Genomic DNA, 27580 nt, shown 5'->3' with positions numbered 1-27580 from the left:
GAAGTTGGTTAACCTGCGTTTATGTTGGCTGCCTTGTACTCATGAGAGAACGCCATTGGTCAATTATACACAAATAACATCAGAATGCGTAATATCGACTTTACATATCGTTATTGACATACATATCGATATGCATAGTCGTCTACGTTCTAGGTTTATTGTGAATCAAAAATTTTCATATTCACGTCCTCTGCTTCTCGTTTTCATTCTGGTTCTCGTTCCCGGTTTATTGTGAACAAGCCTTTATTCTTGTTCGCGTTTGGACGAGTCTTTGCTTCATACAGGGAATGGTTTTCGACAAAATTAATAACTTCTCTCTGCTTAAACCCTGCATCACATTTCATGAGAAAGAAAAAACATTATAAATTTTAATTCCTTTGATTTTAAAAGCTATTTTCGGTATAATTTCATCACTTTCATACAATGATTTAAATTATACCGAAAGCAGCTTTGAAAATCAAGGGAATTAAAAGTGATGTTGTTTTCTTTCTCCTGAAAAATTTGTTTGAATGCAAATAGCGGATTTTCGAGATGCAGTGACGATATGATTTTCCTGCACTCTTCATAATGGCAACGTGTGACATCTTCAGTTTAATCTTATTCCATATTATAAGAAAATTGAGAATCTAAAAGTCATCATTGTGAATATCATAGTATACTCAACGTACCCAGAAAGGATGTCTTAGACCTTCTAAAAAAATTATACATTATTTGCAAAGTATGTGTAGAACACAGCACCTGTATTTTTATGGAACTCTACGTTTCAACTGTTAACGTTATTTAGAGTCAAGTACAAAAGCAGCTTCGCACGATGACACAGTTACAGTCAGTTTATCACGGCAATTAAGTGAAGACTTCATTAAGATTAGTCAGAAAAAAATTAAAGTTCATTGATTCTCTAACTGAAATAGTTAATAAGAGGCTATCCAGGAACTGTACGTTCAGATGAATAGACTTCGTTCTCTAAACACTCCTAAACAATGGTATAGCCTAGTTCTGTTTACAAGGACCCACTTTTCATCCTGACGATAGAAGTAGTTGCAACCATAAGAAAAACTGGTGGCATTGCTAATGAGGTTAATAGAACAGACAAAAACGAGCCACGTCATTCCGCTTATAATGACCAGTGTAGAGCATAACATTCCACAGCATTAATAAACATTATGAACGTTTCATCTGTTAATTCGCCCAGTTTGAGGGTGAAAATAAACAATGAATTCTGTTGAGTACTCCAACAAAATTTGTGCCAATTGTAACGAAATTTGACATACAAAAGTTTTAAAGAAACCTGAAAATAATGTAAGACGATAGGACAAGCACATATCCTTGCGGTAATTCTTTATTTAAGAGTCATATTCAACCAGAAAACTACTGTGTATCTAAGCAATGTCGATCAGCAAATTGGTTGACTGCGTACCGGATAGAAAGTCAGATCTTATAGCGAAACAGGAGTGCATTAACTGGATAAAACTTAGACTTGCACTCTGTTCACAGATGATGCCGTATGTGATGTCCATTTTCTCTTTCACATATTTACAACACCTTCTCAAGGAAGTGTCATTCATTCGCATCAGTTCTATTGTAATGGGCCTAATTAATTCATTAACTGTTTTCTGCCTAAGGGCAGGTCCTTCACTGCAAATCCAGCATTCTCCAATCTCCTCTATTTTCCGCCTTCCTCTTCGTCTCTGCATACGATCCATATCTTACTGTAGTCTATCATCTGATATCTTCTTCTGTCCTGAACTTTTTCCCCGTTCACCATTACTTCCTATGCATATCCAGTACGCAGTTTCTTCTTAGCCAGTGACCCAACTAATTTCTTATTCTTTCCCAAATCAATTTTATAATTATTCTTTCTTAATCCATTCTTTCCAATAAGCTTAATTTCCTATTCTGACTGTCCATTTCACATCCATATTTCAAATGCTTGTAGTCGTTTCTCTTCACTTCGTCGTAATGTCCATGTTTCTGCCCCATACAACGCCTCACTCCACATAAAGCACTTTACTAGTACCTTCCTTACTTCTTTTTCCAAACTCTGCAGAAAATACTTCTTTGTTTTTATTAAAAGCTTTTTTTTCCACTACTATCTTTCATTTGACTTTTTGGCATCAGCTCATGTTACTACTTTTAGTACCTACATCACAAGTATTTGAAGATGTTCACTTGGTCCACTAGCTTATTCGAATTTACACGTTTACCTTCTTTATTTTTCTTGGGATAATCACGGTCTTCATCTTACAGTAAAACCTCTATTACCCGTTGTAATGAAATGGATGGACCACTGCCTGCTGGATCACACCCTATGGCTGTTTACACTGCCTGCCCAATCAACGGTTATGCGCGAGTAGCCACTAGATGGCAGGTAGTAACTCTGCATATACTGATAATCTTAATAGTGGTCGGACTCTGATAGTGGTGGATACTGCCTGCCACCTAGCGGGCAAAATAACTTTGAGGAGGCAGTTTACGCAGCTATAGGATGCGATCCAGTAGGCAGTGGGATGGACTGAACGGTTAATGTAAAAAATCGGATAATCTGTACTATGAAATATTTTCGTAAATTAAGTGGTACTGTGTGTAACAAACTAGGTCCTTACTGAATCAGAAGTTTACTCATTTAAGTATGGTTGTCAACGACGGATTTTTAAGGGGCAAAGTAATGGCTTGTAACGGCTGTCAGCGGAAAGATAGGAATAGTTATGTAGAGGTCTTATGTTTTAGATTTAGGCTACATACTTTGTACACTTTATCCTGGATATTTATTAGATCGAGCAGAGTTGTAACACAAATCTCGTATTCTGATACGAGATGAGCCACAGTTTCTCTTTTCCCAAATCGCTGAATTATTTTCACTTTTTTTCTATACTTAGCACAACACGTTTCCATTTTTATATAGAAGTTGTACAGTAAGAAACTCGCACAGCAGACCTAATTGTGTAAGGGTATAGACCTGCAATAACACACTAAAAATAATTACTAATACAACTTAGAATAGTACTACATATTTCTGTAGCGAAAAAGAAGCGAGAGAAAGTCGGTCGGATAATCTGTCAATCGGTTAATAGGATGACGGATAATCGGAGTTCTACTGTATTTGCATTTATCTTCATCCCATACTGCTCACAGAGCAGCTGTCATTTAGTTCCAGTTGCATATTCCTTAGCATGACCTCATTTTTACTAACAATGCCGTAGCCACCGGCGTAGCTCAGTCGACTGAGGCTCTTGCCTGCCGATCTAGAGTTGCGCTCGCGTGCGGGTTCGTTCCCCGCTTGGGCTAATTACCTGGTTGGGTTTTTTTCAGAGGTTTTCCCCAACCGTAAGGCGCATGCAATGTAATCCATGGCGAATCCTCGGCCTCATCTCGCTATCACCAATCCCATCGACGCTAAATAACCTAATAGTTGATGCGTCGTCGTTAAGTAACAGACTAAAAAACAATGCCGTATCAGCAAATCTTACGCACTTTGATGTAGGGATAAGTTTATATACACTTAATTTTTTTACATTTCCCAGAGATGAAAAATTACAAGGTATCAGGTCTGGGGAGTGAGTGGGCAATAAATTCCTGCTTAGAGTTTTATTCCGCCTCAAAGTACCTGTTGCATTTCGGGCATGGATTAGTTTGCAGTAAGGGCTGCGGCACTGTTTTGCTGAAAATACAATGACAATGAGAAATATTTGGCATACGTTAATTCATCATTTCATCACATAGGGGTTTCAAAATGTGACTGATGTACAGGATCTCGCACTGTTGATTGTTTCACTTCATTGCAGTGGACTAATTTAGGCATTAACGAGGAACGACTGGTAACCTAGATGAAGCCCTCTCATCCAGTTACTTGAAGTGTGAGATCTAAGACATGGTTCTCCCAATACGTTTTGCCAGAAGCCATAATGTGAATTTCTATGGTTCCTGAAAATATGAAGATAAACAGAGTGAACAACTCTGTGGACTTCCACCAGGTGGAGCTTGTCTCGTGCCTTAGTACAAACAGATTATTTAGGATCAAGGTCACCAGGCTAGTGCTGTCACGTCTCCTTTTCCTTACGTGTTGTTACTATGTAACAACAAAGAGTAAAGTGGATCAATTAAATTATTCCTTTCCACGAAGAGTTTCTACAAGATTCGTAATTATTATGACGTGCTAACAATCAGCTCATAATAAAGTTCAAATTCCAAGTCGCACAGCTATTCATAAAGCTAAAGGCTTTTAACACAAAAACTTTGAATATCTACATAGAGTAGAACCACTGAACTATTCATCTATATCCTCCTGGATTCATTTTGAATCCCGAATTTCGGATATAATGTCAATCATGGTACTCACTCTATTACAGACAAAAAGTGTGTTGTTTTATTATTATTATTATTATTATTATTATTATTATTATTATTATTATTATTATATTATCATATCTCTCGTCTCTAGATGCACAAAAAATGCCGGAATGCATGGTTGTGATTTCGATCCATTTAATGTATAGTAGTGACTAATTGATAAATGATTTAATTATTGCATTAGCCTATATAATATGTAAATTTTGGCATTTTATGTTTCTTTATTAATTCAACACTGATCATTTTAATCTTCATTAATATTATATCTGTAATCAAACTTTTATATCATTTTAATCTCTTACTTACTTACTTAAAAATGGCTTTTAAGGAACTCGAAGGACCATTGCCGCCCTCACATAAGCCCGCCATCGGTCCCTATCCTGTACAAGATTAATCCAGTCTCTATCATCATATCCCACCTCCCTCAAATCCATATTAATATTATCCTCCCATCTACGTCTCGGCCTCCCCAAAGGTCTTTTTCCCTCCGGTCTCCCAACTAACACTCTATATGCATTTCTGGATTCGCCCATACGTGCTACATGCCCTGCCCATCTCAAACGTCTGGATTTAATGTTCCTAATTATGTCAGGTGAAGAATACAATGCGTGCAGTTCTGCGTTGTGTAACTTTCTCCATTCTCCTGTAACTTCATCCCGCTTAGCCCCAAATATTTTCCTAAGCACCTTATTCTCAAACACCCTTAACCTATGTTCCTCTCTCAGAGTGAGAGTCCAAGTTTTACAACCACACAGAACAACCGGTAATATAACTGCTTTATAAATTCTAACTTTCAGATTTTTTGACAGCAGACTAGATGATAAAGGCTTCTCAACCGAATAATAACACGCATTTCCCATATTTATTCTGCGTTTAATTTCCTCCCGAGTGTCACTTATATTTGTTACTGTTGCTCCAAGATATTTGAATTTTTCCACCCCTTCGAAGGATAAATCTCCAATTTTTATATTTCCATTGTCAATCACGGTACCCACTCTATTACAGACAAAAAGTGTGCTATATTATTATTATTATTATTATTATTATTATTATTATTATTATTATTATCATCATCATCATCATCTCTCGTCTCTAGATGCATAAAAAAATGCCGGAATTCATGGTTGTGATTTCGAGCCATTTAATGTATAGTAGTGACTAATTGATAAATGATTTAACTGCATTATATAATCAGTAAATTTTGGCATTTTATGTTTCTTTATTAATTCAACACTGATCATTTTAATCTTCATTAATATTATATCTGCATTCAAACTTTAAAACTATATCATTTAAATCTCTATTAATATTATATCTTTATTTAAGCTTTAACATTTTAATAACATTTGTACTGTTTGTTTTTATTGTACTAATATGTTGATCTATAATTGGCCAACGGCTGTTGACCAGCACACAAATATCAATAAATAAGTAAACTATTGAGTACAACAGGGCGTTAATCAGTAAGTGCGTCCAAAAAACCAACCACACGCCTATAGTGGGTTTATACAATAATCCACATTTATACTTCCTGAACGCCACGAACAACTCTACAAGTACGGATTTGCTACAGTTTTTGTTCTCTTTCCTGGTCTACTGCAGCAAGAGCACACTGTATATCATGGGAAATATCCTGTTAGGGTGACAAGAGGATGTGACGTCAACATGGAGGAGGAGGAGTAGGAGTAGGAGGAGGGATAATCTACTATTCATTGACGTAACACTCGCGTAACTATTTTTACTTTACGATCTCTAAATAATAATAATAATAATAATAATTATAATAATAATAATAATAATAATAAACGTATTCTCATCAACAAAGAGAAAAAATCGGTAGTCAAACACGTACATAGTTCTTATTATACGTTGTATAAACTTCGTTTTGTGATGATCTTCCCTTTAATAATTTAGCTTCAAAATACATACACAAATGAAATCATTGCGCAACTATATAAGAACTTCTGTTTTCCACACTGCACACAAGAGCGATAAGTAAGATATCATTCTTTACAAACTGTACACAAATTCATACTTAACAGCTCTTCCAATATTAAACAGCTTTTAATACAGATCTAGTACCGGTATTTATAAAAAGCCAGTATTTAAAAATTCTAGATACATTAAACGGCACTGAAAGTAAAAGACCCGTCATGGGGCAGAAAGCTACGAATGAATCAGGTCATTTTAACCCTTTGATGCACAAATTAATTTTTTTATGTTTTTCATATCATGGATCATACCAAAGTTTCAATCAATTTTTTTTCAACATTTTAACTCTGCACACAATTTCAAAACACAGATGGCACCTCTATGTATACTCAAGAGGTGGTTCCTTGGTGGAATATCTGTGCCATAAAATTTAGAAAGAAAGAAAATGGTGGTTCTTCTGAATAACCACTATGCTGCAAAGGGTTAAGAGAAATTTAGAGGAATTTTATAGATCAGTTTCATTTTAAATTTTTAAGTCATAAACATTCGGCCCTAACCATAATGTAGAATTTTACAGACTGCAATGATTAATGTTTGTGGATAATTCATACATCCTTTTGTAACGTAGTCGAGTCCTCTACATTGCTTAGTATTTACTCCATTTTACATAATCATGGTGCAAACTCTGCATGATTTAAAACGAAAGTGGCTCACTGTAAAGAAATCTTCACTAACTCTCTATTGGTGGATTAGATACGCATCATTAGTCAGTTATAATAAGGCAACTAAGTGAGGCAGAACTATCCTGAGCTGTTGCTCTACTTCAAAAAGACAGGACAATGTAATATTCATTCCTTCATTTTTAGTTTGTTATTTAAGGACGCTGTATCAACAACTAGGTTATTTAGCGTCGATGAGATTGGTGATAGCGAATGGTATTTGGCGAGATGAGGCCGAGGATTCGTCATAGATTACCTGGCATTCACCTTACGGTTGGGAAAAACCTCGGAAAAAATCCACCCTGGTAATCAGCTCAAGCGGAATCGAACCCGCGCCCGAACGCAACTTCAGACCGGCAGGCAAGCGCCTTAACCGACTGAGCCACCCCAATGTTGTCTATCATCTTATATCTTCTTCTGCCCCAAACTCTACTCCCGTTCACCATTCCTTCCAGTGCATTCTTCAGTAGGCAGTTTCTTCTCAACCAGTGACTCAGCCAATTCCTTTTCCTCTTTCTGATCAGTTTCAGCATCATTCATTCTTCATCCACTCTTTCCAACACAGCTTCGTTAATGCAATATGTAGATAATGAATTAAAGATGTCTCCATCATTTGCAGGCCGTGGCACCATTTTTTTTATTTTTTTTTAAGTTGGTTATTTAACGACGCTGTATCAACTACTAGGTTATTTAGCGTCGATGAGATTGGTGATAGCGAGATGGTATTTGACGAGATGAGGTCGCGGATTCGCCATAGATTACCCTGCATTCACATTATGGTTGGGGAAAACCTCGGAAAAACCCAACCAGGTAATCAGCCCAAGCGGGGATCGAACCCGCGCCCGAACGCAACTTCATACACGCAGGCAATCACCTTAACCAATTGGGCCACGCCGGTGGCCCTGTGACACTATTGCAGAGCAAAATGATCTTACGTTAGACGCAGGAGACAAGACACACGAAAAACGACTGCATGGTAGGACAGATTTGCAGTGATATCAGCATTATGCCGACCCATTAGTATTGCAAGATATCAAGGAAATGATCTTAGAAGAACCTCTGGTGTACAGGTGCGTTCAGACAATACACAATTGACAATAGCATAATGAACGATCAAGAAGGCCTGCTAGAGTACCTCAATGTTCTAGGGAACACCTTACAGCCAATCTTGCATTTGCTGGAGGCCACCACCAATGGCAATTTAGACTCTGGCGTCAGGTAATGTTTACTGAGGAGTCCCAGTTTCACCTGAGCATGATGTCCGTTTGCAAGTGAGGAGATGACAAGAACAGCTGTTCTCTGAGGGTAATGTACAACCTATGGACAGGTATAGCGGTGGATCTGTCATTGCGTAGGCAAATATCATGACTGACAGGCGAACGCATCTTGTCGTGATACCTCCCCATTTGAATGCTGAAGCATACATAAGATAGAACTTAATAACCATGTTCTTTTTGTTGCTATTGGTGAAAGAAATGACTTCTTGCTTATGCATAATGCGAAAGTCTACCTTGCACAAGTCACTAGAGTCCATCTCCATGCCTTGTAATCTATCATGGAGTGACCGGCAATGAATCGAGACCTCAACAAACTAGAGCACATATGGGAAGTATTAAGGCTGGTTCACAATAAACCGGGAACGGAAACTACAACGAGAACGGAAATATTGTTAAATTTAATATATTAAATGTTAGCATTCACAATTACCTATTGTGAATGCTCATATTTAAATACATTAAATGTTAGCATTCACAATTACCTATTGTGAATGCTCATATTTAAATACATTTATTTTAACATTTTTTCATTTCTCGTTCTCGTTGTAGTTTCCGTTCCCGGTTTATTGTGAACCAGCCTTTACAAAGAAGTGTTGGGGGTGAGCAGAAGTCCCATAAATACTCTGAGACCTCTCTTAAGCTCTGGTTGAGGAATGGGAGAATATCCCGCAGGAAGTCATTTGATGAAACATATGAGCCGTTCAGAGCAGAAATGGTGTGAGTCAAAAATGCATAATGAGGGTTAAAATAAACATTCTGTAAAATACAGCGCAAAGTAGCAATTAATATTAAATTTCTTTAAACTATTAGTAGTCAGTGGATAGCAAGGCCATATTAATTTCTACTTTGCGCTGTATTTTACAGAATTTTTACTTTAAACCTCATTACTCAATTTTGACTTACACTACTTTTGCTTTGAACGGCTCATACGCAGAATGTCACGCAGATTTCAGGATGTAATTCAAGCTAGAAGAGGTCAACCTCATAATTATTAGAACTGTAAAACAGTGAAGTTAAGCAAAATTTTAGTACCTTGAGCAAGAACTTTTCAGTTTGATTTCGATAGTTCACATGCTTTGTTTCAAGAATTATGTTTGACGATAAGTCAATATGAAGATAAGTGAAGTACAGCAAAAACTTGTGCAAGGCAGAACATGAATACAGCAGAAACTTGTCCAATGCGAACACTTTTTTTTTTAGTTCCAGCAGACAGACTATGCATTACTTATTTTTAATAATGAACAATCTGTTCAGTACACAAACAGAAGGCAATATTTCAGGAATTTATCAAAAACTACTTCTATAATACGGAAGAAATATGTACTGTTTTTGTATACAGTATCACTAATCACTCAGTCTGGTTATTAATGCCAGTCAGTGAGTTATAATTCGAACAGGTAACTCTTATCTCACAAAACCTGAACAAGGTAAAGTATTATTGTAACGAAAGAAGGGCAGTTATCGGACATGGCTTCCTCAGAAAATTGTAAAAGATGATTAGGAAACAGGATATAACTGTAAACTGCAAATTGATAGGTAACTACGCATCACTAAGCTGAAATTCTCTGTCCTAACGGATAAAGGAGGTTAAGGGGATAGATACAGCTTGAGACTTAAAAAAAATCTTTTTTTTTTTTTTTCAAATTATTTATTGTTTAATGCACAAAATATTCCAGTATATTTTACTGAAAAAAATATGTCCATATCTGCAAGTTTTTTAGTTATGATTTAAAAGGCAGGATGCTGCAGCCTCAGTCCCTCCTGATAGTGGATAGCGCCACGCCCACTCCAATAAATGTTATTTTTTTTTTTAGCAATATTCCTCATACCAGCTGATGAGCATGATTTCGGAGTTCAAATTTCTCATATCACTAGTCATCTCAGTAATGGCTGCTTGTTTGTAAACGCAAAAACGTGACTTTTGGTTTCAAGAAATTATAGTCTACAGAAAAATGTTTAACGCTCATTTCCCATAAATTACATTTTTAAAAACCGTTTTTCTGATAACTCAAAAACTATCCAACATTCTGTGATATTTGTTGTATGTATTTATGCATGTCATAGTTATTACATGATGCAAAATCACTTCTCTATCTCGGATAGATTTTCTGATAAAAATAAATTCATTTAAAAAAATGGTCAAATATCACTATACTGCTTTAACACAAAATAAAAAATTATTATTTATTAAGAAATGAGTTGAAAGAGCATGATATTGTAAACAGCAATGAAATAAAAGAGATAGAGAGAGAACATAAATTAATTAATTAATTAAGCCTATTAGGCCTACTATATAATACTGTATATTGAATTTATTAACATAGTGTTATATTTACTCTGTAATTTGCCAATTATAGCTACATTTTACATTTTTGACTATGGTATCTATACTTAACTCTTTTTAATTTATTTTTATTTGGTATTTTTCATTTATATCTATATCTGTGTCTTTTATTTAGGTAGTATCTATTTGTCTATTCTTTTTTTTTTTTCATTTTTCATTTTTAATTTGTAATTACACTCGTATCTTGCATTTGTATCTGTTTTATCTCTTTTTTCATGTTATATGCAATTTTATGTTTTTTTTTTAAACAAATATCTGTACTGTCTATTGTAATTAGGGCTTTGCCCTGTTATAGACATAAATAAATACATAAACTTGAAAAAGTTGGGAAAGTGTACGAGTTATGAGGGAAATGCTACCATAACTGCACAGTGAACATTTTGGATTTTGAAAAAATACATAGATAATTTTTTTATTGTAAAAATATTTTTTATACAGCAGAAGGACAGTGTTTCACACCTATTAATTTTCATTATTGTACAAGTTACAGTAATGGAGCAAAAAAATGTTGAATATTTCCAAAATTTTGCTGCTGTAAGCTGTACCCAACCCCTTAAAGAAGGAGCAGCACAAGAGAATGAGAGAGATAAAAAGGGGATGAAAGCTTTCCATTTGTGGAAAAAAGTTATTACTGGACCAAACAATACAGTAATCCTGCCAGAATTTTTAATAAAACCATCCAGTCATATTTCACATTGGTAACAGTGAACATCATGGCAAAATCTTATATGACATTGTCGCTGAATGAAAAAATTACTTCATTGAAGCAAAGGAAAACATATAAGCTCTCAGTATGAAAAATAATGATGTAGTTCAAATGTGGCAAAATGCAAATTTACGACACACTTAAAAAGATAAAATAATGAACGAGTGGCAGCAAGGAAATGGTCGAAGATAACACGAAACAAAGAAGTCAACGAGGTAGTGTGGGAGTGGTTTGCCAATACAAGATAAAAAAATATCCATATACAGACTAATAACAAAAGTACAACACCTACATTTTCTAGCATTGCACAGTAGGCCAGAATCGACTCAAAATGGGACAAAATTATTTGTCTCTATTGTTTTCTTGGATGCATAAAATCAATAGTTATTCAATAGTTTTCACTTTTTCTTTAAGTTAAAAGCACTTTCACAACATAATAGTTTTTTATTCAATATCTGATTCCTAATCATTACATTTTCATTACCGACATTTTCTTCATGAATGGCACTTTCTTCTTCTTCCTCACTAGAGTCTTTCAATAGCTGTAATCCTTCCTTCCACAAGGGAGTTTTGTGTTTTTTACGTGACTTTCTTGATATTTGAAATGAGAGTATTGGAAGATATGAGAAGGTTGTTGACTAAATCTGTCATTGTATTTTTACAAGAACTTTTCCTTGTGTGGGGCTCTCGATATATTATTTTAATATCTTTATTATGAGCCTCCTGAGCCTCCTCAGATAACTGTGTAATTGGAAGCAGAGCTGAGTTAATAATCTGAGACCCATGATAAGAATTTTGTGTATGCTAGCTGGGAGGTTAAACTAGGGATACTTCTGAATGAACAATTTTGCATTTTCTAGCGCATACTGATTGAAAGAATCAACTTTAATGTCTCTTCCACTAGAAATTACTCGAAGAACAACTGTAAAACGTATAATTAAGTCTTTATCTATCCCGGTTATGGATATGTTAATTCGGGATTTGAGAAGAATCTTCTAGGAGTATTCCCGTTGTTTGAGGTTCCGCTCTCTCCTGGTTTAGGTTTGTCCACAAAACCGACTCTGAATTTCTTTCTTTCTCCTTTTCATAAATTCGTCTGGCTGTATGATCTAACAGACTCTGTAACTTCACTTCTGTACTTATTTCTGTCAGAGTAATATCACATGGATAGCAATGCAGCTTTGCTTCTCAAACTTCATTGTACGCTGGATATAAATCTACATTTCTACATTTTATTTTATAGTCTCAATAAAGTTTATTGGGTACTTAGATAATTTCGCATCCATTATCAGGGCTAAAACATCATCACCACTATATTTTGCAACATTTTTGCAGGAACCACTATGCTCGTTATATGCAGTTGGAATTTTTGCCACATGGGTTGGTGTACTTACAGCATTTTCCATTAGTTTAGCTGCTTCTTTTTACCAGAAGCCTTCAGACTTATCTGAGTAGCAAGAGTAAGCGCAGCAGGATCAGCAGCTTCTCTGAGATGTTCAGTTTTCCTCCTCTTGGTCTTCTGAGATGATTCAGAGAACAATTTTCTTGGATGATCAGAATGACTATACAACTATGAACATCCAGCCACATGTTCAACATGAAATTTATTACATGGGAGCAGCTTAAATTCTTGATCCAATGAACTGCCATATGTTTCTTCCTATTTATTTTTCATTCTGTAGCAATTCTGCTATCTTTTATTCAAATTACTGCAGAATGAACTATTTTTTTCTTTAGTTCTGAAGAAAAATCTTGTTGACAATTTTCACGTAATCCTAATTATGAAATAACAAACTCATGAACAGCTGTCTTATTATTATTTTGTAGCAAGGCTTCCATGATTTCACGGTGTAAAAAACAGCAGTCATCTGGAATAGTGATTAATACTGTATGTAGGTATCTGAATTTTCGCACATTAAACAGAAAAGTGCAAGTAGCTGCAGCAGAATACGACTTTTCTGCAATCTATAGGGTCTGTTTAAACCATCAACACAAAAGTTTTCGTAACATCAAGTGACACGCACTTTACCCTCTTTAAATATTGAAAACTGAAATATATTAGCTTAAATTGCATTCCTCAGAGTTATTATAAATATTTACACTCTATATAAACCAATTCAAAATTACATGTATTCCTAATAAAACCTACCCTTTTTTCTAACATTCTCAGCTATTGTTATTTCTTAATTCACGAATATGACCACGTAACACACACCACTGTCTCAAGCACACAGCCTAGGACTGACTGGTGCGCTATCGCCTGGTTACAATAGCTCTCTTTCAAGGCTGTAGCCACAGTTGTTAAAACATGTTATTGATGATGCATCATGAGTCTAGTGCTCACCAGGATCCCTACTATGAGTATACAGTGTCAAAAGTATTGTAAAAAAAAGTCATTTTTTCAATTTTGTCCCATTTTTTACTCAATCTGGCCCACTGTGCATTGTCGAGGTTCGCTCACAAAGGTATAAAGCAGTGATAATTTTATTATACAGGATCTTAACATAATTTATTTAAAATTTGAGTAGTTTTCTATAATGCGGAAATTTTCCAATTTGTAAAAAATGTTTGGTCCCTTACAATTCCATTCTGAACAAGTTTTAGACTACTGTATATTATATGAGTGAAATAAAACTTATATTCTCTTCAATATTTTGGTTTTTCTTTCGCAATTCCTTATTTCTAATTGCTATAAAGGCTTGAAAACTTGTTCCCCTAATTATTTTGCTGTGTGTATTTGAAAATTAATTTCTTGATTTCTATGATCTCGTTAAATAAAAATGTTGAACTTTCCAATTCCTTTACAGCTCACATACAATGATAAAATTAGCAAAATGCAGAATGAGGGAAATAAATATAAAAATATTTATGCAACAGAAGCTCCATTGCACAAGCATTAGTCATTATACCATAATTCATTTTAAGAAATCACTCACTGAAGGACTATATCTTACAAGTATAAACTCTAGAAAGATTATCTGGAACTGCATGAAAAAGTAAAAATACCAATGCTCTTGTCTTCCAGAAAAGAATTTATGACTTTAGCCACATCTCATATCTGAGATCAAATTGTTACATGCCCACTATTTGATCAAACAGTGTCATGGCCAGTCGAGTGTGTTGGATTTCAAGTGTTAAGAGTCTTACGGCAATATTTAGAGCTGAGACGAAATGTTATGGCACCAACTTGCGCGAAGTTTTAAATTGCCGGCCAGCAGGGTAGAGGAGTGGGGGTTGTTTGGGTTACGGTTCCCAAGCTCAGAGCGGCAGGCATATCCGTTTCACCTCTTTCTAAAAACATTCGTCTTACCTTAGTATCACCACTTTCCTATTCAAGAGTCCGATGGTACCTAATGGAATTACGCCCGCTATTCCATCTTTATATTCTTATTCTTCGTCCGAATCAGACGATTGATCTGTGCTGGAATCAGATGTCCCTAAGTTTTTCTCCAAAATACTGTCCATCACGTGCTCACTTTCAGTGTAATTGTTCTCTACTTTCTTCAAATAATCATACACTGATATCTATTCTTGGAAGAAGCGATGACAGAGTTGGCCTCCGCTTAAGCGTAGCATAGAAATTATAGGTGAGTCTTATGACTTCCTCATCAAAACTGTCTACAGCTGCAACAATCTTCTTCTTCGGCTGTGATATTTCCGGACTGGAGAAAGAATCTGTTGTTCCTGCCTCAATATATTTCCTTTATTTCCTGATTCTTTCCAAGGGTCGCTTTGAAATACCAGTGGCAGCCAGTATTCTTGCACACACACTTTTCAATGGAATTGGTATTCCATATCAGCCTCTTCTGACATGAATTTCCATACATTGTATGCTATTTCATGTCCTTACTACGAACTTCTCTATGATTTCACACCTTAGACAGTGCCATAATGAGGGCGCTCAGAAGGACAATGTTTTCAGTATTAGCAATAGCGGTAGTAGGACAACGATCTGAACACTCGGAATGCTAGTAACCAACTAACCCAACATCCCTCCAGTTGAGGTGCCATAACTTCTCGTCCGGGCTCTACCAACCATTTCTAGACCACAATACAATTCAACTTTTCTAGTTCCCAACCTTTGAGTTATCATTTGAGATAATAAATTCCACTTTACAGATGTCTTACTTATGGCTTTTTTATCAACACTCACAACATTCAAACAGAAACACAAGGAAATAGAGGACAGTGTCACAAGTGGTAAAATTAATCTTGAATGTATGCATTTAAAAACTGCAGCAGTCGAAGACATTGACATTGCTACCTTGAAGTGAAACATCTGATTATGCTCAAAGCAATAAGAAACATGTTTGTTGCTGAAAACACCAAAACCAAGAGACAGAGTAGAATTACTAATTTTTTTCAAAAAAACATGCTTGAATGTTAAATGAATTTATGCTCGACCAAGCCGAAATGTAGTAATTATACACCTGGTAGCAGACCATTAATGCATGTCATTAAAGTACACCTACTCATTAAAGGTCAGGTCTTTCAGCCAATGACGACTCAGGTTACAACTGTTCAGCCAATGACAGGTCAGCTTTCTACCGTTATAAAACCGCAAGTATCGATTATTCTCGGATATGCAATCGAAAGAGAATTATCGAAAAGTCACAGAGGCTGGAAATCCAATACTGTCGCAGAAGGTTATGTTCTGTTACTATAATAATTAGCGTTAATTGTAAATAATATTCAAATAAATACAATTTGTCATCTCGTTTTTCAATGTCTAATTTTATTTCAATGTTATCTCTGTAGGTTCTTATGGCCTAGCAAGGTCAATGTGGACATCTGTTCCTCGGAAAAAATCAATACTTTTGCGTCTGCGCACATCTCACAACATACGGGACATTGCTTGCTTGCGCTCGTTTCATAAATATCCATACCCACTTCTTAATTACCTTCATTATAGGCTCGTTGCATAATGTACTATTGCAGACCTACTTCAAGTGGGGTAATCAAATGGTGAGTAAATGGTTTTTCATAGTATATAACGTTTTACACTTATTTCTGCTATATTCTCATTCAGAACATAAATTTGGGCAAAATCTGTAAACTCTCAATACAACAATACAATATTCCTAGTCCACAGAAAATTATCGTAACGAGATTTTACTGTATACACAGATACGACAAATTATGCTACTGGTACTGTTTCATTACTGATTCACTTTCAACATAATATGATATGAAGTCTCAAGAAGTATGTACTGTTAGTTTCTTGATTCTGTGGCTCGCGTAGAGAGAGATCTTAGCACCATGCACGGGGCAAGGGAGAAACGGTGAGTGAGAGCGAAATAGCTACTTCCAGTGGCGGCCGATGAGGCATTCTGGTGGTGGTGCCAAAAATGAAAAAAAGGTTGCACGCAAATCACCCTAGTGAAAGGTAATAATCACAGCTTTGCATTATGTTAAATAAAACATTAATTAAACCAGCTATTTTACAGGTGTGCAGTTAATAATGCACCTAGTAACTTTACAATAACATTTCCGAAACTAATAACGAAATTTAAAAATACAGATAATGCAAATCTTTCTCAGTACCGTATTGTCAAGTCAAATGCAAATAACTTTTATAACTAGTAAAATTACTGGCAAAAGCACACGAGATGAACAATGATATAGATAATAAATGAACACGTTTGCACTTTATTTAAATCAATCTTCTTAATGTATCCAGCTGTTTGCTGACAACATAAAGTCCACTGTAGTCTATTCAGTTGTTGTTTTTCACGAGAAATGAGGGGTATTTTGATTGGTGTTCATTATAGATGCCTGTTGCTAGTAGCCAGAAGTGGGGTGTAGTCAATATATACTGCAGGGCTGTGTCTTCTGCAACTGGTACTGATGATTTTAATTTATCTTTCTAAAAAGAACCATGATTTACTATCTCCGCATTCATTATAGTTAAATGGGTAATATTATACACATTCAAATCCAAGTTGTGTGCATTAGTTTTGCATTGGTAACATTACATTAAAATTTGTGTTTTCCTAAAGTCTGCGCTTGATGGTTCCCTGCCTAACATCTCCAACAACCCTGCCATCTAGCGAAATTTCTGCATTACTGCGCTCTAGCGAGCGGAATGTTAACTACTGAGTCTAAATGAATTCGGCTCAGAGTCTACCATAAGAAACGCATATAAACTTGAATCAGTAGCCTTTTGTACAGTGTTATATGGACGCAGACAGTGCCACACCGAACTGGCTCCAACGTTCGGAGATGCTGCAAGAGTGTATCCCGATCTATGCGTGCGCTTGTTCAGATGAAATATGAATAAAATGTGTAGAAATAAACAATTACAACTCCTTTTTAGGTCATTATTTTTTGTTTCTTTCATTAGTGGTGCCATGGCACACTGGCACTACCCCATAAGCCACCTCTGGCTACTTCCACAGAGCACTCTAGTTACCTCTCACTCACCGTTTCTCTCCTGTCCCCGTGGATGATGGTATGGTGCCTCTACACAAGCCACAGAATCAAGCAACTAACAGTACTGGGACTTAACATCCCAATACAGTGCCACAGGCTCTACTCAAGTCTTTTTCTGAACACAATCACCATGACAGTGCCTAAGATCTCATGTATGACCCTTCCCCTCCAACTCAAGTGTCTTTAAGATTAAGTATTCTTCCTGATGCTACTTTCAGAAGGCAAGATGGCAAAAATAGCTTAAATATTTTCCAACTACAGTGCAAAGAGCTCCACAATCCACATCTTTATTATGTTCTACACCACAAAGATCACTAAGTCTTCCTGTGACATTCCTTGGTAGTGTTTTCAATGTTGCCCTTTATTTAAAATGATCCTCCAATAGTCTCAAGGAAGGTTATAGTAGTCACTAGAAGTTAAAATAACTTTATACAAGGGAGAAAACAGTTGAACGAGTGTTGAGCGACTTCCGCCAATTTTGGAATAGACACCGACGCACTTAGGTTAAGTTAGGTTAGGTTAGTTTAGGCTTTTATTATCCCGTCAAGATGAAGATGAAAGCGAATGAGTGTAATTTTTTGTTTTCTATGTTGGCAGTTCAAGTGCGTCTGTGTCTATTCCAAAATCAGCGGAAGTCGCTCAACGCTCGTTTCACCGAGAAAATTGACAACAGTTAACTACCAAAACAATTCACACAGTTCATAATAAGGTTAGTTATTACACGTCAAATCAATTTCTATTTTTTTCGACCCTGACATTCCAGGTTTCCTGAACGTTTTAGAATCTGGATGCACCCATGGTATTAAACATTACAGGATTTTCTGATTATAATATAGATTTTTTATTTTAAGTTGTTTCTCTTATCTGATTTCAAAGCTGCAATCCAGGCAGTTAAAGTTTGACAACTTCAAGTGAAACCTCGTAAAACATGCCAACTTCTGGAATCTCTCTTTCTTTCTTCTCTCCCCCTTGCTCCTCGTCATTCAGTCACCAATCACCACGTAAATATCTGAGAGGGTGTGTGTGGGCATCGCGACCAATAGAAGAACCACTCTCCAGTATTACCACAGTAACAGATTCTTCATTTTTGCCTCGACTGTCGGCTAGGAAGATTCCATTATGCTAGCATTACAGGCAACTAGTCAACCTTTTAATGCTTTTGTTAGCAGGTTTGACAAACTGTGAGTGGACCTGCAAGTACATAGCATAGTGCTCTCTCCCTTCCCCCTGTGCTTTCTCAATTGCTCCTCCCCAAGACACGTAGTAACTCGGTCAGGGTTTCAGTTCGATTTGTCAATCTACAGTACAACTACTTTTGCTAAATCAGAAAAAATTAAGGAAATCCATTGTATGTTAAGGCAGATTCAAAATTTAAATAAGACCTTAGTTTTTCAATGGATCCCAGCCCACTGTGGAATATATGGTAATGAGATAGCTGATATTATGTTTGCCAAGAAAGGAAATAGAATAAACGTAAAGAAGAACTACAGTTTTTCATATGAGTCCATAAAACGAGTTATCAAAAGGAAAATTAACAGCAATTACCACACTAATTCTCCAAGTGAACATCAAAATTCAAGATGGAACAATTTACTACAAGATTTAAAATCCATTCCTGATCATCATCATCGTCCTTGCAGGTATTAGGCCTAGTGGCCTGTTACGGTTTCCATTCATCTTTTCAGGGGGCGTCCCAAAGATCGTCTTCCATGTGGTATATAGCGGAGAATTTGTCTTGGGAGTCTGGAACGGCCCATTCTATTGACATGGTTAAACCATTTTTGCCTATAGTGGTTGAGATGTTCATAAATAGGTGTAATTTTCAATTCTTTTGTAATTAGTTCATTCCTTTTGTGGTCAAGCAAGCTGTAGCCGGCAGTCCTCCTTAGAAATCTCATTTCCGCAGTTGTTAGGCGTTGAACATCTAAGTTTCGGACAGTCCAGGCCTCACTACCATACATGAAGACAGGTCTTGCTATAACTTTATATGTTTTTAACCTGGTATGTTTTTGGGTTTTCGTGGTTGTGAAAACCTGGTTGATGGTTCTTAAGCCTCCATTAAAATGTTGAATATTTTCAGATGTATCAGTAACAGGTAAATATGTCAAATTATAACCTAAATCTTTCAACGAGTTTATCTGTTCTAACGTAAGGGTTCCAATCCATTCCTGATCTACCACGAAAATCTGCTGTAGCCATGTTCAAACTGATTACTGGTCATGACCGTCTTACAAAACATCTACATCAAATCGACTTATTGGACTCTGCTAAATGTTTCTTGTACAATAAAGATGATGCCATGGACATGGAGCATCTAAAAATCTGTGAATCTCTGGAAAATTTTATGGACCTTACATCTAAATATTGAGAAGCAAGAAGGAGAATGACTTCACTGTTAAATATTGAGCATTAGACACACACATACACACATATTTTGAGTTGTCAAAACATGAAAAAATTACCCAATTTTTCCACATCTTGAGAAATAAAAATTTAACTATAACAAAATTATTATAGTGATAAAGCTAATTCTAGCGTCATTTTAAAGCTGATAGTGTAGACTTTCATTTTATATACACGGCTTGTCTACCGAAAATGTGAAACAAAAATTAGTTACTTTTCAGTAACAATGAAAAAAACACTAATCACATAATTTCAGTCATCTTACGATCGTATTTTTTGTTTACTCGATAAGCACATGCAACAAACAAAAAATCATCAACATCTGAGACTATGAGTCTAATCTCTGGTCGATTTTACATGAAATAATACAATGACAATATAATCTCTGAGACATAACTTCACGCAAACATGCCCAAGTAATCTATCAAGCAGCTGATCTATTAGAAATAGTTTTGTGCTCAGTTGGCAGAATCATAATTCCTGAAATGTAATGAATGTGATGACAAATTATTCGCAGAAGTATTACAGAAAGATACTAAAGATATAACAGCAGGTAAAGTACCGGTACCATAGAGGTTCAGCCACAGTATTCAAAAATATTTCTCACTGGTCTCACATACCAGCCATGTGCACTGGAAGGTTAAACGAGCTGAAGACTTAACAATGCTTCTCACAGCAAATAAATGTTCAAAAGCAGGACTTTTGTGTCTCAGTTCAGAAATGGAATTTGCATGAACAGGAATGCCCCTCCATTTTCCTGTTTTTCTGCAGCCTCCTCAGATTGATGGCATCTGATTGCAAATCAGGTACTATGTCCTGCTGCATCCTATATTCACCTGAAGATTGCGACATTAATGGATTTATTGTTAATGATGAAAAAACTCATGTGTTAACTCTAAGTTTGAAACAAACCCAAAATAATGTGATAAATGAATCTGTAAAGATGCTGGGTATGTATCTGGATCCTAAACTAAGGTGGAACAGCCATGTCAGTTATGTATGTAAAAGAATTTCTAGAGTAATTTATCTCTTGAGAAGTCTCACGTACAAGATTCCCAAACATTATTTAAAACAAGTTTACTATGCACTATTTGAAAGTGTTATTAGATATGGATTACTTTTATGTGGAAATAGTTCTGACTTTCTAAACATTCTGTTACTGCAGAAAAAGGCAGTTCGTATTTTAACAATGTCACCACCCAGACTATCATGTAGATCTCTTTTCAAAAATGAAAAGATTATGACAGTCTACAATCTTTATATTTTTTAACTTTTAATGTATGTAAACAAGAATATTACTAATTATACAAGTATAGTAGATCTGCATATCAGAAATAATGATCAATTAAACGTACCACTTGTCAGGTTGCAAAAAACACAATCAAGCTATGTAATTACTGCAATAAAAGTATATAATAAGATACCAACAAATATAAAGGCATTTAATGAAACACAATTTAAACTTCAGCTTAAGAGATGGCTACAAAATAATCCCTTTCATATTATGAATGAATTTTTTGAAAATGGTGTAGTATTTTAGTTAAATTTTATTACTTTTTACTCTTTTAATATTTTAAATATTGACACATTGTTTTTTATATTATTACATTGACGAGGCCTCTTGTACTCTTGTACCTTCAGGCAAATAAAGAATATGAATATGAATATCTGAAGATCACCATAATTCCATCTGTCCGAGGGAGCTACACTCCCTGGTCTGCTGTAGTCTGCCGTGAAAGCCCCTGCACCTCCCTGGGGTTTGTGCAGCTCCCCCAGACAGATGACATCTGCAGGCAAATCACAGTACCACATCTGCCAGATCTTCTGGTCGACCTGAAACTATTGAAGAGGACAGATGAAGCAGAAATTTAATGAAGGCAAAATGAGTTCGAGGTCCGATGCTGAAGTTACCCAGCAATTCTGCTTCAAGTGGTTGAGGGGGAAAACCTTGGAAAAATCCCAACCTGGATTTCAACCCAGGCCTGCTCATTTCACAGTCAGGCATGCTAATTATTACTCCACAGCAGTGGACTGATGAAATGACATATGCGGAATATTACAGCATATATCAGCAGGATAATGCCACAGCTTACACTGTTAATGTATACATAAAGGAATTGTAGGCCTACCAGATATTTGGGTGCATTATTATCATCAGGAATTTGTGACCTCACACAAGAATGAATCCTAATAATGCTAAAGGAACTTAAAGAAAATATATAAAGAGAAATTAAGTCCATTAGTGCAAAGTACTTATTAGAATATGGTAAGATGTGAAATATATGTCAGACAAAAAAGACATTTCTTCCAGCATCTACTGTAAGCAGGGTGAGTACTAAATGTTGTATTATATATGTCTAAGTTTATTCCGGTGAAATGCGAAATACCAGTGTGCAACAGCGAGAACCAGGGCAAAAACAAGACAAGCAGCTGATGTTAAGAATTTGTCAGACATTTCCAAACAAACACAAGACGTAAAATCATAATAATATTCCTTGTTTCTTGTTGAGTGAGGAATAACCACAACTATAGGCCTATATTTTTCAGTTAAGCATACTCGACTAATTTTCATGAATGCGTAACTCATAATTACTACAATACAATTCAACTTCTTCCCCTTCACAGTCGCTACATGTACATAAAAGCTATTATAGTATGTACTAAAAGTCTCAATACTTCATGATACACTGACTGCAATATGGATCAACTGCTCATAAAGCAACCTGAATATATCTTAATATTACTATGCTAAGTTTACATGATGCAGAAATGTGTAAAGAGAAGTAAGAAAAGTAATGAAGTTATTCTGAGAAATATAGTACATGTGATTATGAGAAATTTGGTACAAATAATAATTTCATCAGAATGTCTGATGTAGGGTATTCTGAAGAAAAAAAAAACTCCAAAATTACAATTAAACTATAATTAAATAGATTAGTGCTCCATTATGTAACATTAAGATCTCTAGATATAAAAAAAAATATTGCTAAATATTTTCATCCTCTGGTTGAGGTTCTGGCTGATATGTACCTCCATTATCAGGGAGTATATCTCATTTGATATGTGTCAGAGGAAGAAAAATTGTTTGTATGATCTGAAGTCTGAATAGTGTAATATGTAGCTAATTGGCGATGTATGCTATGGAGGGGGAAAGAAACTGGCCACGCTATCCCATTATCTATCTCCTGGCCTAGTTGCCTCATGAGTGATGCCTTGATGGTGTCACTTGTGGGGTCCAGACCTGCCTTCGGACAGTTGACTAAACAACAACAAATATTTTGACGAGTAGACCTACACAGTGTATAAGAGAAGATTAGATTTAGAAGGTAGCAATGCAATAGAAGTAATAGTAAAAATTGTCTTCTGAATGAAAGAATACTTATTACATCTCAATGGGTTTATTTTACTAGTGAAATAATAGGCTCATTAATTGAGGAGCTTCGAAACAAAACCAGTTAACTCCACCTTCAGTTGTAGCATAGAAACGGATTCAGATTCTTGGAAGGGGCCTACATCGGACTACAAACTCCATTCAAAGAGAAACAATAAGAGTTAGAAGAGAATGAAATTTTTACTCTTATATAATGCTGCCAACATACATTTAGGTAATATTCTGTGTAGGAATGATTCGGCAGTTATGAAAACATGTATCTTTTGTATGAAAGCCCCTAATTGGAAATCGAATTGGCTGAAAGAGCTGAATAGTGAAATAAACAGATTAGGTCTAAATTGGCTATGGAGAGAACTAGGGTCTATAAACACGAAAACTATTGGAAGAATAGTAAAAGAGAGGGCAAACGAAATTTCAAGACAAGATATTTTTAGTAATATGAAAGACCTAGGATCACTAAAATACTATAGGGAGGTGAAGCAGTTTTGGGAACAGGAAGAGTATGTTAGACTAAATTCAAGGGAAGAGAGAATTGGAATGGCATGGTGCAGATTAGGTATCTGGAGACTCAAGAATAGGAGAGGGAACGTAGAGAAGGGTAAATGTCCTTTGTGTGGACTAGCTGAAGACGCAATGCATATTGCGTTAAAGTGTCAGGCAACGAATGATTTGAGAAACAGTTGGATGGATAAAAAATTTCCACAAATAAACGTTACAGTAGCTTATAAAAAAATGGTCACCTAAACGCAAGCAATCTGGATAAATTAGGAAAATTTCTGTTTAGAGTTAAAATTAGATGGGAAGAGAAAGTCAAAGCTCTAACGGAGATGGAAGTATAAATGTTGAGTAGTTACACGATAAGAAACTACTAAGAGTAGTCAATGAAGTAATAGAATAATTCTTAAGAGAGTAGGAGTTTTATTTTTATTATAGTAGTATTATTAATGTAAACAGAGGATACTTATAAGTTCAAATGTATTAATTTTTTGTTATATTTGTATAGAGAGTGATGGTGGATTAAGAACTGGAATACATCTAATCCGCCATGACGTGAACAATGATTGATGAAATAAATAAATAAATAATGCTGCCAACAGCATGAATATGTTTCAAACTTTGTCACGAATGGAGGTAACGAGCTTTGTTTAGGCGCTCTTCAACTGTTGTGTAGTTCCATGCTTTAATATTATATGTCACGAAGACACTGCATTAATAAAAAATAATTCGCAATTCCTTAAGATGTAGCAAATATTCCAAACTTAGCTTTGTTTTTCTTATTATTTAACCTCCTCTCTTTCGTCGACTTACAATTCAATGTGATGTAGAGAAGGAGCGATGTCTTTGGGCCAACACTACACTCACAATGTGGGCTTCCCTGACCACGTGGTCAACATAATGCAGGGCCACCACGGAAACTGCACAGGACAAGTACAAGACGAGAAATAAACACTCAGTCACGTGGAATGAAGATAAATCTCCTATGCCGGGAAATACTCCTAACAGAAGAAAAAATATGCAATGCATCAATCAAATTAATCATGCTCGTCTCATAACTAAGATCAATGTTCACTAAGCAACTGTTACATTCGAAGCCTGTCTCATGACCACAATGCTATTTAATTTTTGTCTTAGAAGAGAAAGGCTAACCTTCCTAAGATGGCAAAGTGACGATAGTAATAGGCTACAACCCATTTCAGCTAAAAATAAAACGATAAAGATTTAAGATTTCCACCAAAGCAACTGAAATGTTTCTTTTTTTTTCTACTACGGAAAGACTGTTAACTCAGTGAACCTTTGAAGGATCTTCTAAAAGCTGCAAAGTTATTTTCATCATTGTGACGAACAATCCAGCAACAGTGATCTGTAACGCAAGATTAATATAATATTTAAGCTTCAATTAGTATGTTATCATTCAAATCTACCAATACTGACCACACAATTGTCCCTAAAAAGTAAAATTTTAAATCTCATTCTGATACGGAAAAGAAGAGAAAATAAAAGCATTATGAGATGATTCTTAACACAAGTGGAAAAGCCAACAGATGAAAACATTTCTTAAATGTTACGTTATCAATGTGGGAAAGCATGATGCACAGCAGTGATAAACAATATAAAGTTTGCATCCTGTATAAACCTCATTGTCTGAGCGAGAAAAAACGAGAAATTCGCTGAAGTATTATGAAGTTTTGAATTCAGGTATAATTTATGTAGACCTAAATATACATCTCATTTGTCTAATATAAAAGTCTTATACTGTGCTATGTGTCACACAGCCTGAAATTATGATAGAATTTATGTAGGAACAGTAAAGTAATAGCACAATCTAGTATATACAGTCACGAAGCTCAATACGTAGTAAATTTGCATACATTAGATAGTTGCTCACCACTAGGATCGCTAATATCGCCTCATTACAGACAATGCGAAATAATACCGGCACAGTCTATTGTTCCTAGCACCCTCAAAACTCAAGCTTCGTGACTGTATATAGTAGACTGTGGTGATAGGCTATGCCGTGGAACACCAGATACTTTTCGCACCCCACTAATCAATGGCAAGGTTAGGTAGTCTGATAAAGGGATACATTTGTAACAAGTAACCTTACTGTCAAGTGACAGTAACACTATTGACACAATGACAGTGGTCTCACTGTCAATGACAGCTCAACTGTCTGTGACAGGTAGCTCCACTGTCAGTGGCAAGGTTGAAAAGGGTTTCAAGAGGCGATGGTTGTCACGGACTACCCGATTTTATCTTTAGTTTAATCGCTGGTTGGTCGAAGAGTCGGAAATGTGGCGGATGTTTAAGGACATTTTCAAATAATCATAAATCTAAGCCTGCTGCCAATTCATCATGTTCGTTCATTTTAAATGAAGAATACAATGAATTTAAATTATCGAAGCACACAGTTTTTTTCCTGGAGAGAAATAAAAAAACAACAAAAATAGTAAAATTGCTGTTACGGATTATAGTTAGTGCAAACGTAATACCTTCTATGATATAAAAAAACACACACACGCACGCACCATTAGAATACACTTCGCAGTATGCCTATTTACTTTAATCATAGAAAATTAACTCTACGCTAAGTTTGGTAGATTCAACTCTCCACTCAATATATTACAAAAAGTTACATTAACTGTAAATATTTATAAATATTTTGTGCCTTTTATTTATAAGAAGGGTAAACATAACGAGAGGCATAACGACATTTCTATAATTCTTGTTACTGCTTTACCTACTTTATAACCTCACTTTAAATACAATTTAAGACAAACCTGTAATCAATGACCTTTACCAACGGTACAATTTATACAATACATTAATAACAAATATATTCTATTACACAAATTCATATTCACTCTATTAATATCAAACAAACCATCAGAAATACGACCATTTGACAGCATTCAATTCAACAAATCGGCCATGACGGTCTGTAAATCTAGTAGGAAAAAGACTTAACGAGATTTGGTGTAAACATTATGCGTCACATATGTATATAAATTAAATATGTTTGCACATACTCTAATTACATTTACCAACATTACGCAGCCCATAAGTACAATCATGACTGTATTTTACCTGGTTTTCAGAAACACGTATATTGCAGACTGCCAGTCCCCCTCCGCCGATTGCAGACTACGATCCACACTTCACAAAATAACGGTACCAAATAATAGGAATACTCACATTTAAAAACGTCCCTGATGATTTTATGTGGGTCAGGGAGTCATACAACACAAATTTGAATAATAATTGTCTCTTAAAACTATTTCCTTGCAATAACTGTTTACAGACCACTATCAGCCTAGGGTGCGGCTTCCCTCTACTAAACTTTGCAAACCCCGTAGCTATATGACGTCACCTATAGTAAAATCGACGATGGCCGAAATGAATTGGGACTTGGGAGTGCACTGCTTTAAATTATTTTAAAAAGCAAACGTATTGTATGGAAAAATAATATGTTATTGCTTTTATTATTATTATAAATATCTAAAACCGTTATATTTATTGTCATTGCACATT

At 35.6% G+C, this 27580-nt stretch overlaps 1 protein-coding gene across 3 annotated transcripts in view; it reads right to left on the bottom strand.

Moving 5' to 3' along the window:
• Gbeta13F (guanine nucleotide-binding protein subunit beta-1) overlaps positions 1 to 27406 on the bottom strand; it is a 191752-nt gene extending 164346 nt beyond the window's left edge. For 2 of the 3 annotated variants that reach the window (XM_069835226.1, XM_069835251.1), the window contains exon 1: positions 27245 to 27406. The gene's annotated coding sequence lies outside the window, so the exon portion shown is untranslated. Of the gene's footprint in view, positions 1 to 27136 lie in introns of all 3 variants that reach the window. The other variant, XM_069835243.1, reaches the window with a different exon arrangement.
• Between the last annotated feature and the right edge of the window lie 174 nt (positions 27407 to 27580).

This window comes from Periplaneta americana, chromosome 1, assembly GCF_040183065.1.
Source record: "Periplaneta americana isolate PAMFEO1 chromosome 1, P.americana_PAMFEO1_priV1, whole genome shotgun sequence".
Classification (NCBI taxonomy): domain Eukaryota; kingdom Metazoa; phylum Arthropoda; class Insecta; order Blattodea; family Blattidae; genus Periplaneta; species Periplaneta americana.
Note: the sequence above shows the minus strand (reverse complement) of the source record. Positions and strands in the feature narration are given on the sequence as shown.